Here is a 13,872-nt window from a genome sequence, read left to right on the forward strand (position 1 = left end):
GGAGGAGGGGGATTTTATATCCAAGTGTTCTGATAAAGACCTCATTTCTAAAATATATAGAGAATTAACTCAAACTTATAAGAATCACAGAGAAATCTCCAGTTAATAAATGGTCAAAGCATATGAACAATTTTCAGATGAAGAAATTAAAGCCATTTCTAGTCATATGAAAAATGCTCTAAATCACTATTGATTAGAGAAATGCAAATTAAGACAACTATGAGGTAGCACTTCACACCTCTCAGATTGGAAAAGATAATAATAAATTTTGAAAGAAAATCGGAACACTAGAATATTAATGCATTGTTTGTGGAGTTGTGAAATGATCCCACCATTCTGGAGAGCAATTTGGAACTATGACCAAAGGAATATCAAACAGTGCATATCTTTTGATCCAATAGTGTCTCTACTAAGTTTGTATCCCAAGGAGATCACAAAATGGAAAAGGAGTCACATGTGCAAAAATGTTTGTAGCATTCCTTTTTGTAGTGGTAACATCAGCTAGAGAATGGCTGATTAAATTCTAGTATATGAATGAAATGGAATATTATTGTTTTATAAGAAATGATGAGCAGGCAGATTTCAGAAAAGCCTGAAAAGACTTACATGAACTGATGTTGAATGAACTGAGCAGACAAAGACAACATTGTATTCAGTAACAGCAAGATTATATGATGATCAACTGTGTTGGACTTGGCTCTTTTCAACAATGAGGTGATTCAAGGCAATTCCAATAGATTTGGGATGGAAAGAGTCATCTGCATTTAGATGGGGAACTATGGAGACTGAATGTGGATCAAAGCACAGTACTTTCACCTTTTTGTCATTGTTTATTTATTGGCTTTTTTTTCCCTCATATTTTTCCTCTTTTGATCTAATTTTTCTTGCACAGCAAGATGAATATGGAAATATGTCTAAAATAATTGTACATATTTAACTTACATTGTATTACTTGATTCTTGGGGGAAAGGAAGGAGAATAAGGAAGGAGAAAAATTTAGAACACAAGGTTTTGCATAGGTAAATATTGAAAACTATCTGCATATATTTGGAAAAATAAAATACTATTAAAATATTGTTGAAAATTTTACATATAATTTGGAAATAAAATAAAACAAAAATATTTGTAATTGTAAAAGACAGAAAAAAGACCGCAGATCAGCATAATCCAGAAAATAAAGTCAGATAGACACATGAGACATCACTAAAGTTATATGACTGATATGCTTATGAAATCAATTTCATGGACTTCTTAGTTAATTCTGTTATTTCCTAATCCAAATGAGCGACTACAATGGCACTGTGAAGAGAAGCAGGACTTCTCATTTCCATTACTGGGACTAACCATCTTCATGATTTTGGACAAACCACTTAAACTTTCTAAGTCTTGTTTTCTTATATAAAATAGGAATTGTGATATCTCAGAGAGTTGTGATATATATACACATATACACACAAACATTCACATGTGTGTCTGGTGTGTGCTTTACATGTGTGTGTGTGTGTGTGTGATTTGTTAATGTTGTCTGTTATCAACATCTTTATTATTATCATCATATGGATTTGCCCATCATCAAATTGCCAGATTTGGAAAACTACTTTAGGACTAAAGAACACTAAAGAACTAAAGAAGGTTCGAGGTCAAAGTTTTCAATTACCATTGGCTTAAAATAAGTAGAAAGGGAGAGGTAGTGGAGCAATGAACCCATTAAATTAAGGCATCTTAACCCTTTTTGAGGCATGAATCCCTTTTAGTACTCTGGGAAGACTATGGACCCCTTCTCAGAATAATGGTTTTAAGTGCAAAACAAACAAACATAGAATTGCTAAGGAAAATAATTATCAAAATATTTTTAACAAAAGTTCAATTAGTCAACAAGCATTTATTAAGCACCTACTACTATGTGCTGGAAATCGTTCTAAGCACTAGGGATACAAAGAAAGGTAAAAGACTGTTCACATTCTCATGAAGACTACAGGATCCCAGATTAAAAACCTCTCTCTTGAAGAATACTTTTAGACATTTAGACCTCAAGTTTTCTTTTTGCTAATGATGAAAATTATAAAGGTTAAGCACCAAGCTTTACGATTTGCAAAGCATTCTACATAGGTTATGTCTTTTGATCTTCATGACATATTCTGAAAAGGCAGGAGCTATTATTGTCCCCATTTTCCAGATGAAGAAACTGAGGCTCACAGAAGCAAAGACACTTGCTCACAGTCACAGCTGCTAAGGTTCCAAATGAATTTATTCTGATCATTTCATTATCTCAAGCCAGATCAAAGATTCTTAATAGTTTCAACTATTACAAAATGATTGCCTTGAGCCAGGGTTCTCTGAGCAGATGTCTACATATGGGCAGCAGCATATAAACAGCTATCTGTAGACAGCTCCTCTCTCCAGAGCAGCTCAGGGTCATCTTTTCCACTCTGTTTGGAAAGCTGCCCAACAAAGTGTCTAATAACATGACCCTCGATGAAGATGAACATCTGTGGAAAGATCACACCTTCCATGAGAATTTAGAGGTGACCAGTTTAACATTTCTTTCTTCCCCCTCCTTACTTGGAGCCCCAGGGGGAAATGGCTATTTTAAAATGCAAATGCGGGGTCATAAATGTTTTTAAATGTTTAATGAAAGTAAAAGAGGGTTTCATTTAACATGCAAATATATATTACAAATCATCAAATGCAAATATTATAAAGGAAGGATAATCTGCAGTTCTATTCTGAGCACTATGGTTTAAGAAGGACATTAATAAGCTGGAGTACCAAAAGCAAAGAAATCAGGAGGGTGAGGTGGCTTTGAGTCCATGTTCTGTGAGGATTGAATAAAGGAGTTATGGAAGAGAAGACTAAGAGATACATGATCACTTTTTTTCAAATATTTGATGAATTCTTATATGGAGGAGGGATTAAACAGGTTCCATTTGACCCTGGAGGGTGGAATCAGTAGCAATAAGTGAAAGTTATTAAGAAGTAAATTTAGGCTTGATGTCAAGAAACACTTCCTAACAATTAGAGCTATCTCCAAGTGAAAATGGTGGTCTCTGAGAAGTAGTAGGTTACCTTCTTTGGAAGTCTTCAAGCACAGACTGGAAACCCATTTGTTGAATATATTATAATGAGGATTCCTTCATTTATGGGTTTGAATACAGGCTATTTTACTGGTAGTACTTTTATATTGTATTGCATTGAAATAGGTGGGAGAATAGAGGAAAGAACATAGAACTAAGGAAAAAAGGAATTCCAAGACCTATTGGCTCGTATTCTTTCTTTCCCCCTTCCATCCTAAAAGAACAGACAGAGAAGTTTCCACATCTGATAGAAGAAAACTAGAATTTCTAGAGTAGAAAACAATTATATACCGGCCAACATATGTAAAGGACCTTTGAAGAGAGAGACCTTTGAAGTCAGCACAGTTCAACCAGAAACCAGAAATGACAATATAGGAAAAGGTTTTCCCCTTTCAGAGATCAGAAGGGGAGACTAGATGAAATACGCAACTTTAAAAGACAACTGGGTTGATCAGAAGAATCTTAGGCTTGACAGGTGGATCCTTAGAGGAGCCTACAAAATAAAAAGGAAGCAATATCAGAGAGTACTGAAAAGACTGGTTCAGATTTAAACTTGTGATGGAATTGCTTGGGATAGTATTAAAGTATAGTTTAGCCCTTGAATTTCTTTACATTATAATAGTTTTCTTATATACTTGAAGCATCCCTATGAGGTAGACTGTGGTAGATAGATAAGGAAAAAAAAAAGAGGCATTGCCCAAGAAACCTAAGAAAAAAGAATGAAGATGGGGATCCAAGGGCTTAGGGATATCACCATGCTTTTATTGATGGTTGTAGCAAACAGTGAACCAGAGTCCCAATGGATAAACAGGTAAGATGGGAAATCCAAGATTCCTTTGGACACAGCAATAGTGGAAATTGCAACTATCCAGAAAAGGATCAGGAAACATAGAGATTAGCAGCCACATAACCAATCATTGACCAGCATCATACTAACACAAGCAATAATATCATCACCATCATCATCACTATCTTCAACATCATCATCATAACAGCAGACTTTTATTTATCATCACCTCTAACCGCACCATCCCATGATCATCATCATGTACATTATTTTGCACCTAGTAAGCACTTAATAAATACTTTTATATTCATTCATTCATCACTAACATAGTCATTTTCACCATCACCAGTGCCATCATTTCATTCCTGTGCTCTACAGATACCAATACTGAGTGATTAGAGCTCTGGTCTTTAAGACCTTACATCCCAGCACAGAAAATAAAAACAGCATGTGAATGTCAAGATAACAAAGCTTTTAAAAGGGTAAGATTCTCATAGATCATTGATTTCTCCTTCACCCCCCCCCAAGTTACAGAGTTGAGACATCTTCAACTAGATTTGATAATTTACCAGGGAATGAACCAAAAGAAATAATCCTACCTTCACCTGCAGGAGACAACATAAAAGATTTTTCATAGATCTCTCTGTTTCCTTGAGCTATTACTCTCAGTCAATCCCATATTCCCAAAAGGATGAATTGTTTCTCCAGGTTTCCATTGTAGAGTTGCTTATGTCTGCACAAGTTGCTATGATGATGCATGGTATAATAGTAGTTGTAGTAGTAGTTGTCATCATCATAGTAGTAATAATAAATCATATTTACATAGCACTTCATGTTTTATAAAATTACAGGGTCTCCCAAAAGTCCTAGAATAGTTTTAAGCTATAATAAATTATATATGTGTGTTTTATGTATGTGTATTTATACATATGAACACATATATATGCCTTATTATGACATATATAAGCTATTATGACTTAAAACTACACAAAGACCATATGTTACATATGTGCATATGCTTGTTGTATGTGCATATGTGAATATGAAAATATTGTGCATACTTCTCCACAGTAGTAATGTTTGTGTTGTATTGCATGTGTACAAAATGCATATATGTATATTGTACTGTATTTATATATGTAAGCATATGTGCATATATACATATATACTTATACATTTGACTCTAATAATAACCCTATGAAATAGGTAGGTTCTGTTGAGACTGAGAGAAATTGTGACTTGCTCTGGGACATGTTTGTAGGCAAAAGGCATTTATTAAACACTTACTCTGTGCCAGGCATTGTGCCAGGGATTAAGGATGCAAATAAAAGCCAAAGCAAAGACAGCCCCTCCCTCAATGAACTTACATTCCATTGGTAGACAGGGAACAAAGGGAAGCCGAGAGCAGGGATGGGGAGGGAAGATATCCTACTATGAGACATGGCAGCAGATTCTGGAAGTCAGGAGCCTGGCTGGGAAAGGAATGAAAGCTCACCTGCCTGGGCCCCTCCCCAAATGGAGACTTCAAAGGGAACTTATGCAGGGGAAAAAGAGGATGCTATAGTGGATGGATTTTCCATTGAGAAAAGTTTCAGAATGAGACTGCTGGAAAGAGATGGGATTGAAATCTGGCAAATTAGATCAGTAGGGAAGAGGATTAATGGTGTCTAATAGCGTCTGAAGCAGTATTTGGACTCAGATTTTCCTGACTCCAAATCTATCTATACTCTATACCAAAGTTTCTTAAACTGTGAGTCACAACCCCACAGGAGATCACATAATTAAATGTGGATGTCATGAAATTTTCATTTATTATCAGTAAATATTTGATTTGTACACCTATTTTATATACACATATACCCGGGGTCACATAAAAATTTCTCAGATGAAAAAGGGAATAAAAAAAGGTTAAAAAGTCCTATCCTATACCCTATCTGGTATAAGTAGATGACAGAACTTAGAATGAGAGGGGCTGGATTCAAGTGCTCCTCCACGTGAACTTGAAGGCCAAGTTTGGTATTAGTTTCTTAATCTATAAAAATCCAAAAGTTTGGATTAAATATCCTCAGCAATCCTGCCTAGGCTATGTTTCTCTGTCTTGTTAAAAATTAGATGTCTCAGCTAAGTTTGTCTCTCTAGACAACAGGATTACTACAGGAATCATTCAAATGAGACAGCAAAGAAGTCCAAGAAGGCATTCGGCTCACTGCTGAGGATCATCTGGTATGATGATAGAAACACACCCCTCCTCCACGCCAACATAATTACCCAAGAACTCAAGCCAGGGTATGATCTAAATGTACAATTATACCCACAAACATATGTTCAGAGGTATGCAGACACAACTGTAATACACATATAAAAGACAATAGAAAGAATATGGGCCTGGAGTCAAAAGATTGATGATCAAATTCCAGTGCTGACTCTTACTATGGATGCATGAAATAAAACATATTTTAGGAGGGAAAATGTAATTATTTGTTTTCCAGCAACCTAGAGAAATGCTCAGAAAAACAACAAAGAGTAAGACTATTAATACCAATCAGTTAGAAAGCTTAATTAATTTTGACCATTGCAGGGGTCCTCTAACTACGGCCAGATGTGGCAGCTGAGGACGGTTATCCCCCTTACCCAGGGCTATGAAGTTTCTTTATTTAAAGGCCCACAAAACAAAGTTTTTGTTTTTACTATAGTCCTGTCCTCCAACAGTCTGAGGGACAGTCAACTGGCCCCCTATTTAAAATGTTTAAGGACCCCTGGGCCTAGACACTATGCTGCTACTTATAATCCCAGTAAGACTGTGCCCACCTAAGCAATGGGACCATAGACAAGACATTTATCGTCTAGAAAGGTTCTTAATCTTTTTTAATATAATATACTTATGGGGCCATATGATGAGGCCTATGGACTTATTCTCAAAATAATTTTCTTAAATTAATGAAGTACAATACATAGATTTACCAAGAAAACCAATTATATTGAAATACAGTTATTTATTTTTTAAGTTAAAGCAAAGTTTCTTAAACTATGGGTCATGATCCTATATTGGGTTGTATAGCTGAATAAGAAGGTCACAAAATTATTATTTATTATCAGTAAATGTTTGATTTATATACCTCTTTAAATACCTATATACCCAGAGTTGTGTAAAAATTTCTTGGTAAAAAAGAGATCATGAGTGGAAAAAATTTAAGAGCCATTGATAAAGGTTGCAATAATAAGAAATTTTGCCTTAGAGCCTCCATTCTTCACCTATAAAACATGAATAATATGCAATCTATGTCACTAGGTGGTTGTGAGAAAAACATTTTGTGATTTAGATCTGTGAGCTATATTATAAGTAGCTAAGATAGATCACAAGCTCACACATACCTCGACCCATACATACTCAATGGGTATATGCAAAGTTCCAACTCAAACATATATATATATATATAAAACTTACTCCCCAACACACATACAAACATACATATGTATAAAAACATGCATAAAAAAAGGACACCTACTTCCACAAAACACAGGTACTAGAAGTAACACAGATATATGACATGAATATATAGACAAAAACATGAAATCTGGAGTCATATACTGAAAAACATGCTCAAAATTAAACATGTTTTATATTTCTACCATGGTTAACATATAATGGACTACTTGCCATTTAGGGGAGGGAGTGGGAGAAGGAGGGGAATTGGAACACTAGATTTTGCAAGGGTTAATGTTGAAGAATTATCCATGCATATGTTTTGAAAATAAAAAGCTTTAATTAAAAAAAAATAAAATAAACATTTACAAGTATTTATAGGTACATATTTATACACAAGCCCAAATCTCTATCTCCCTGAATACAACTATAGATTATAGAGTGAAATCAATCCAGCAAAGTCTTTACAAAGGCAGGAAAACTGAGACTTTGCTCCAGAGCACCAAAATTTAGAAGGTAGACAAATGTATACCAGATGAGCTTTATTCCCCCTCTTCCAACAGCAGTAGACACCCCTAGGATGCCTCAAGGACTTCTCCATGGAAGGTTAAGGTGCTCTCCACCCCAGCAGTAGGCCTTTCCTCCCAAAGGGCTGATGTGGGGAAAGAAGCAGGGGTAGGGGTTCTTCCAACTGCCCATGACTGATCTAAGGGAGCATTTAGAACCTCTTACCCACAGCACCCAAATTACTGGTGGTGGGTTTGCCCATGGGCGTATACAACCCTCACATGGTTGTACAAACACTCTCACACACACTCTGCTTTGCTGATTTCCTTGACTGCTCCGGAGGCACACAATTCCGCTGAGCCAGGCCTTCCAATGCTGTCGAACCTAATCCTCGGAGATGTTTCCTTCTGCTTCAGTTTCCTGTCTTCAGCTGTCAACAGTTCCAGCCCATCATCTCTCTAACTGTCTCGTTTAATATCAGTGGTATGGATCTGGACATTGTCTGAATCCCCCCTCGCCGTCTCCGGCATCTGTCTCCTTCCCTCTTACCTCTCTTCTTGGGTTAGTTTTCAGCATTTTCTCTCCACTAAGGAGGGCACTAGCAATTTCCCTTCTTGCCGTGTTTACTTTATGTCTTTGCCCAATATCTATTTGTCATTTTTATTGCATTTCTCTCCGTCCGCATTCATCTTCAGGCGAGGCCTTGTCCTTAGCATTTGCCTTATGAATAGAGAACAGGATGCTTCATGGAGCTAGGGATTTATGGGCAAAGAATTTTCTGTGTCACGGAGTCACTGGTTCCAATTGAACCCAGCGTAGTGGAGAACAGCAGAATGTGGTCGATATTCACCAGTGATAATAACATAATAGAGAATCAGCATCACAACATAATAGAGAAAACCCTGGCGTTGACATCACGAGCTCCGGGTTTGAATCCTAAATCCAACACCTTAAATGTACAAACTGGGAAAATCAGTTCACCTCCCAAAACCTTAGTTTTTCATCTTTAAAACAAGTATAATCATATTTTGATTACCTACCTCACACAATCATGGGGAAGAAAATAAACCCTATGGGGGAATGACAACATGAATTATTATTACTTTTGCAAAATGTTTGCATGTTTTTTCAAGGCATGAATTATTGTAATTATTGTTAATGTTCAAAGTGCTTTCGCATCCATTATCTCATGTGACCTTCACCACTCTTCATTTTACAGGTAAGGAAACTGAGTCCCAGAGAGGTAGGGTGAATGGCCTGAAATCATGGGTTACAGTAATTAGAAAATTAGAGGATCTCAGAATTGAAATGAACCTTTAGTCCAATCCATTCCTGAATAAGAATCCTTCCTTTAATCTACCAAGAAACAAGGTCTAGAATTCCTAGCCATGTGCAGCTTCTATTAAAAGATGGCACTCATGTTTATATGAGGAGAGAACAGATCAGAACAGGACTCAAGGTAACAAATAAATGTGTAAATAAGTATAAAGCTGAGTACAAAAAAGTAATAAAAACAACTATTTTCCTGCCAATCTGAGCTTAAATTGTAGCAACATGGGCTTAGGTTAGACAGGAAAAGGGATTTCCTAGTTGCCTGAATTGCAAAGCTCTGAAGGAAGTTATCTAAGAATGAATGTAGAATTTCCCATTTCTAAAAATGCTTAACAACAGGACAAAACCATACTTGCCCATCTCTAACAATGCTGTATACTGAAGGGAGAGGGACATGTCTGGAGCAGAACAGAGACACTAGGAAAACTTCCTACTTAAGAATTGAAGGTCATTTTTCTCCTAGGCAGATCTAGAGCCCTGAAATACCAGTCCAGAGTATGAGCTAGCCACTACTCCCCTTCATCCCTTAACTCCCACACTGGCCCTCCTCCTCTGCCCAGAAAAGCAGCAAGCCACCATTCACTATAGCCAGAGAATAATGATATGTGTAATTATTCAGACTTAGAACTGGAAGGCACATGAAGAGATTATGTCATTTAACTACCTCATTCAATAGTTGGAGAAACTGGGGACCAGAAAATGAAAATGATTTTCCCAAATGAGTCAAGGCCGAGCTACCAGTTGGATCCAGTCTTCTGATTTCCAGTCTAGTATTCACTGTGCCATACTGCAGAGTGGAACAATGATAGAAAGCCAGCCTGGAAGACATAAGTTCGAGTCCTCCCTCAACACTGGTTGAGTGATCCTGGACAATTTACTCATTATTGCTTTATTTAGGCATCTCTCTAAGACTGCAAATTGCAGAGAAAGTGCCATCCTACAGTGACAGAAAGATTTTCCTCATTTGGGAGTTCCCTGTATTAATGAAATAACACATTTAATCCCTTTCCTTACTTCCTATAATTCCACCATCATGATACATGAGAATCAGGGAGATTCAGTTTAAGGAATATTGTAAGACTTAGTCTCAAGGAGAGCTCCCCTCCTCTCCAGGAACTTTCTCCCTTTCCATGAGTTACCTAAACCAAGTTGGTAAATAATTCATATTTTTGTCTTCCTTTCTTTTCTATTTAGTTTTCCATCGCCTATCATTTGTGGCTCTAGCACTGGGGCAATTTTCTGACTCACTGAATGATTTGACTCTTTTAAAAACATCTCAGCTCACCAAAGGATTTTCTCCCCACTGAAAATACATCAACTGGATTCTCATTCCTCAACTGTGATATTGTTGCCTGGGCTAAATGTTATTTAAATGTATTTACATACAGGCCACGATTGGTCTGCAGAGAGGCAGTCAAAAGCAGGTTTGGGTCATGTAAATGAATTGCAAGTCGAAAGTGACCTCAGCAGATAGCAGTGAGGTTAAAGATACTTCAGCACAAACAAGATGAAATTATAATATTTTCTTGATTCAAAAGCAACTTGATGGAAACATCTTACATTTAAGCCCAATTGCTCTCATTGGAGAAAGAAAAAAAAATTTTTTAAATGACTCTCTTGATAAGAACCAGTACATCTCTCTCTCTAATTGCATTCAGCTTGACCCTCCCTCCTGATTAAATGCCTATAATTTTTCTCCCAGCGTGTAATTTTTTAATTATAATATGTTTGAAGAACATCAAAATTATTTGGCTGTTTGCAGGAGGTGGGGAACGAGTTGTTGACAGAAGAGTCAAACCGTTTCTTCTCTGATCTGCTAGGGGAACCTCAGCGGGAGCTTGATAAATATTAATTGACGATTATGACAGAGGTGTCCCTTGGTGGATGGATGTTGGGAGTGGGGGGAGCTTGAAGAGAGGTGTGAGTAGAAAAGAAAGAGACTAGAATTTGATGGATAAAAAATTCGTATTGCATCCTCCCATTAGGATTGGTGAAAGATTGAAAAGGAAAACATTGGATTGTCTTTCCAGTTTCCATTTGCCATAGTGAAATTTCTGCTCAAGTGCCTCTAATGAGTTGGCCTGGTCCAGTGCTTTCTGGTGACTGGGGTTGGGAGCAACTCATGAAAAATATTTCACTGAATGTTTTTTATTTAGGAAAACACTTTTTTCTCCATAGTTATAGCACTCCTATACACACTTAGAAAGCAAACCAAAATGTGTCATTTTTGGAACTAAGAGAAATTAGATTCTTGGAAAGTGTGGGAGACAGGAACAACAACAACAAAAAGATTGATTTAAGATAAAGAGCTTTCATCAGGATTATAAACCAAGGTAAACTTCAATCTCAAATTCAGTTAAATATAAGTCATTCCTGACTGAAGAAATCAACAGCAATTTTGATATAATCTTTCTGGGAGACCTTTAACAATAGCATCTATTGCTTAAAGGACTCTTCTTCCTGGAGGCAAGAGGATGAAGTCAATGACCAGCAGAAAGATCATTCCTGCTAGAGGCATCTGTAGGACTGTGTCTCTGTAGTCATGACCTGCAGGCTCCTTTAGCCTTTTCCCTTCTTGTTACCATACAGTCTAGGCCATGGATTATTCCCCCACCTATCTTAGGTCAACAGTCTGACCTCCAGATCTGAAAAGGATACACAATTGCCAATTCAATTTACCTAAAACTGGTAGAGTCTGAAAGCCTGTCTCTACATTGACATACAGCTAATCTAATATGAATTGATTTCAGTTTTTAAATCTAAGCAAGTCGAAAAATTGTAGTGGGTTTAGATGGAGGGGGGGAGAGGGAAATATTGCTTTGCTTGCCTGCCATAGAATTTCTCTTTTGCCACTAGCATGTTTAAGATATTGCTTGCTCTAGGTCCCATTATTACAAAGGTGTTACTCCTATCTCTTGCCAAATTCAATCTTGAAGTCTAGTGCATCTTTAGAGAATCAAAAATCTGGCTGAGAATTTACCACAAAGCTGGTAAACTTAGTTGGGTTCAAAGAAATTTTGGAAACAGAATGGAATGAATGGAGAAGACAGACACAAAATAAAATAGAAAGGAGAAGGGAAAGAAAGAGAGAAGAAGAGAAAGAGACAGAAAGAGATCAGAGACACACACATGTAGAGAGAGAGAAAGACAGAGACAGAGAGAGACAGAGAAAAAGAGAGAGAGAGAGAAAAAGAGAGACAGAGAGAGAGAGATTATGAGTTAGAATTAAATGCCTAAGTATGACAAATATGGGAATATGTTTAGAAGAATTGCACATTTAACCTATATTGGATTACTTGCTGTGTAAGGGAGAGGAAAGGGAGGGGGGAAAGTAGGGAGGAAAAAAAATTGGAACACAAGATTTTGCAAAGGTGAATATTTGAAAAAAATAAAAAGCTATTAAAAAATAAACAACAACAAAGAATTAATTGCATAGGAGAGCTCAAAAAGGCAAAAGAAATTAAAGGAAGGACAAATCACTTTTTCCTTGTGGGATCATGGAAGAAAATAGCCCCTCACCTGGACTTTTGAAAAGAAGTTGTCAACAGGTTAAAAAAGCAAGACGAATCCATCATATGTATGAGTAACTGCATGCCCAAAAACATGGCAGCAAGGTTGCAAAATATGTCACCAAAGAATTGTAGATTTGGATGTGGAAGAGACATTAGAACTTATCAAGTCTAACTCCTCTCATTTTCTAGATCAAGAAACTGGGAATAAAAGAGAATACATGTCTTGTCCATGATCACATTACTAGTACAACTAAGTTGGGTTTTGAAACCAGATCTTCTTGATCACAAGTCAAGGTTTCTATCCATTATACCATATATATATATATGTATATATATATATGTGTATGTATGTATGGGTGTGTGATATATATATATATATGTGTGTGTGTGTGTGTGTGTGTGTGTATGTATGTATATATATAGTCTTATGATTGAGTTTGGGAGAAAAAGCAATACAGACAGAAATAAAGATAAACTTAGAGATAGGCAGAAAGATAGAGATGGAGATAAAGATAAAAATGATAGAAATATATGGTAGCAATATTCAAAACCCTAAAAGAGCAGCATAGATCAATGATGTCAAACTTATATAGAAATAAGGGCTATAAAACTATACATAAGGATCCCTGTGGGCTCACATTGACTTAGAAAAATACATACTAACATCATTTATGTTCTATTGTATTTTTATTTATTTTATTAAATATTTTTCAATGATATTTTATCTGGCTCAGGTATTCAACAATATGCGTATGTGTTTGGTACAGACTACAAGTTTTTATTATAGATTTTAAAAAAAGAAAGAACATAGAATTAGCAAGTGGCAGCTTCACATCATTTATGTTCTATTGTATTTTTATTTATTTTATTAAATATTTTTCAATGATATTCTATCTGGCTCAGGTATTCTACAATATGCATATGTGTTTGGCACAGACTACAAGTTTTTATTAGATTTAAAAAAAAGAAAGAACATAAAATTAGCAAGTGGCAACTTCATAGAAGGGAGAGATCTTGAGTTTGCTATGGAGGGCTCTTACTTGGATTAGCTGAAAGAAGAGTAAGCATTTTATGTCAAGGAAACACTCCAAAAAAAAGCAAGGAAATGCAAGTGAAGAAGGCATGTGGAGAGGAAAGTGTGTGGCCCAGGTGGAAAGAGTTAATTTGTGTTGGCACAGAGAGAACCCAGGAATCCTAATTCTCAGCATAGACTTTCCCATGAACCTCCATTGTTGA

This window comes from Antechinus flavipes, chromosome 4, assembly GCF_016432865.1.
Source record: "Antechinus flavipes isolate AdamAnt ecotype Samford, QLD, Australia chromosome 4, AdamAnt_v2, whole genome shotgun sequence".
Classification (NCBI taxonomy): domain Eukaryota; kingdom Metazoa; phylum Chordata; class Mammalia; order Dasyuromorphia; family Dasyuridae; genus Antechinus; species Antechinus flavipes.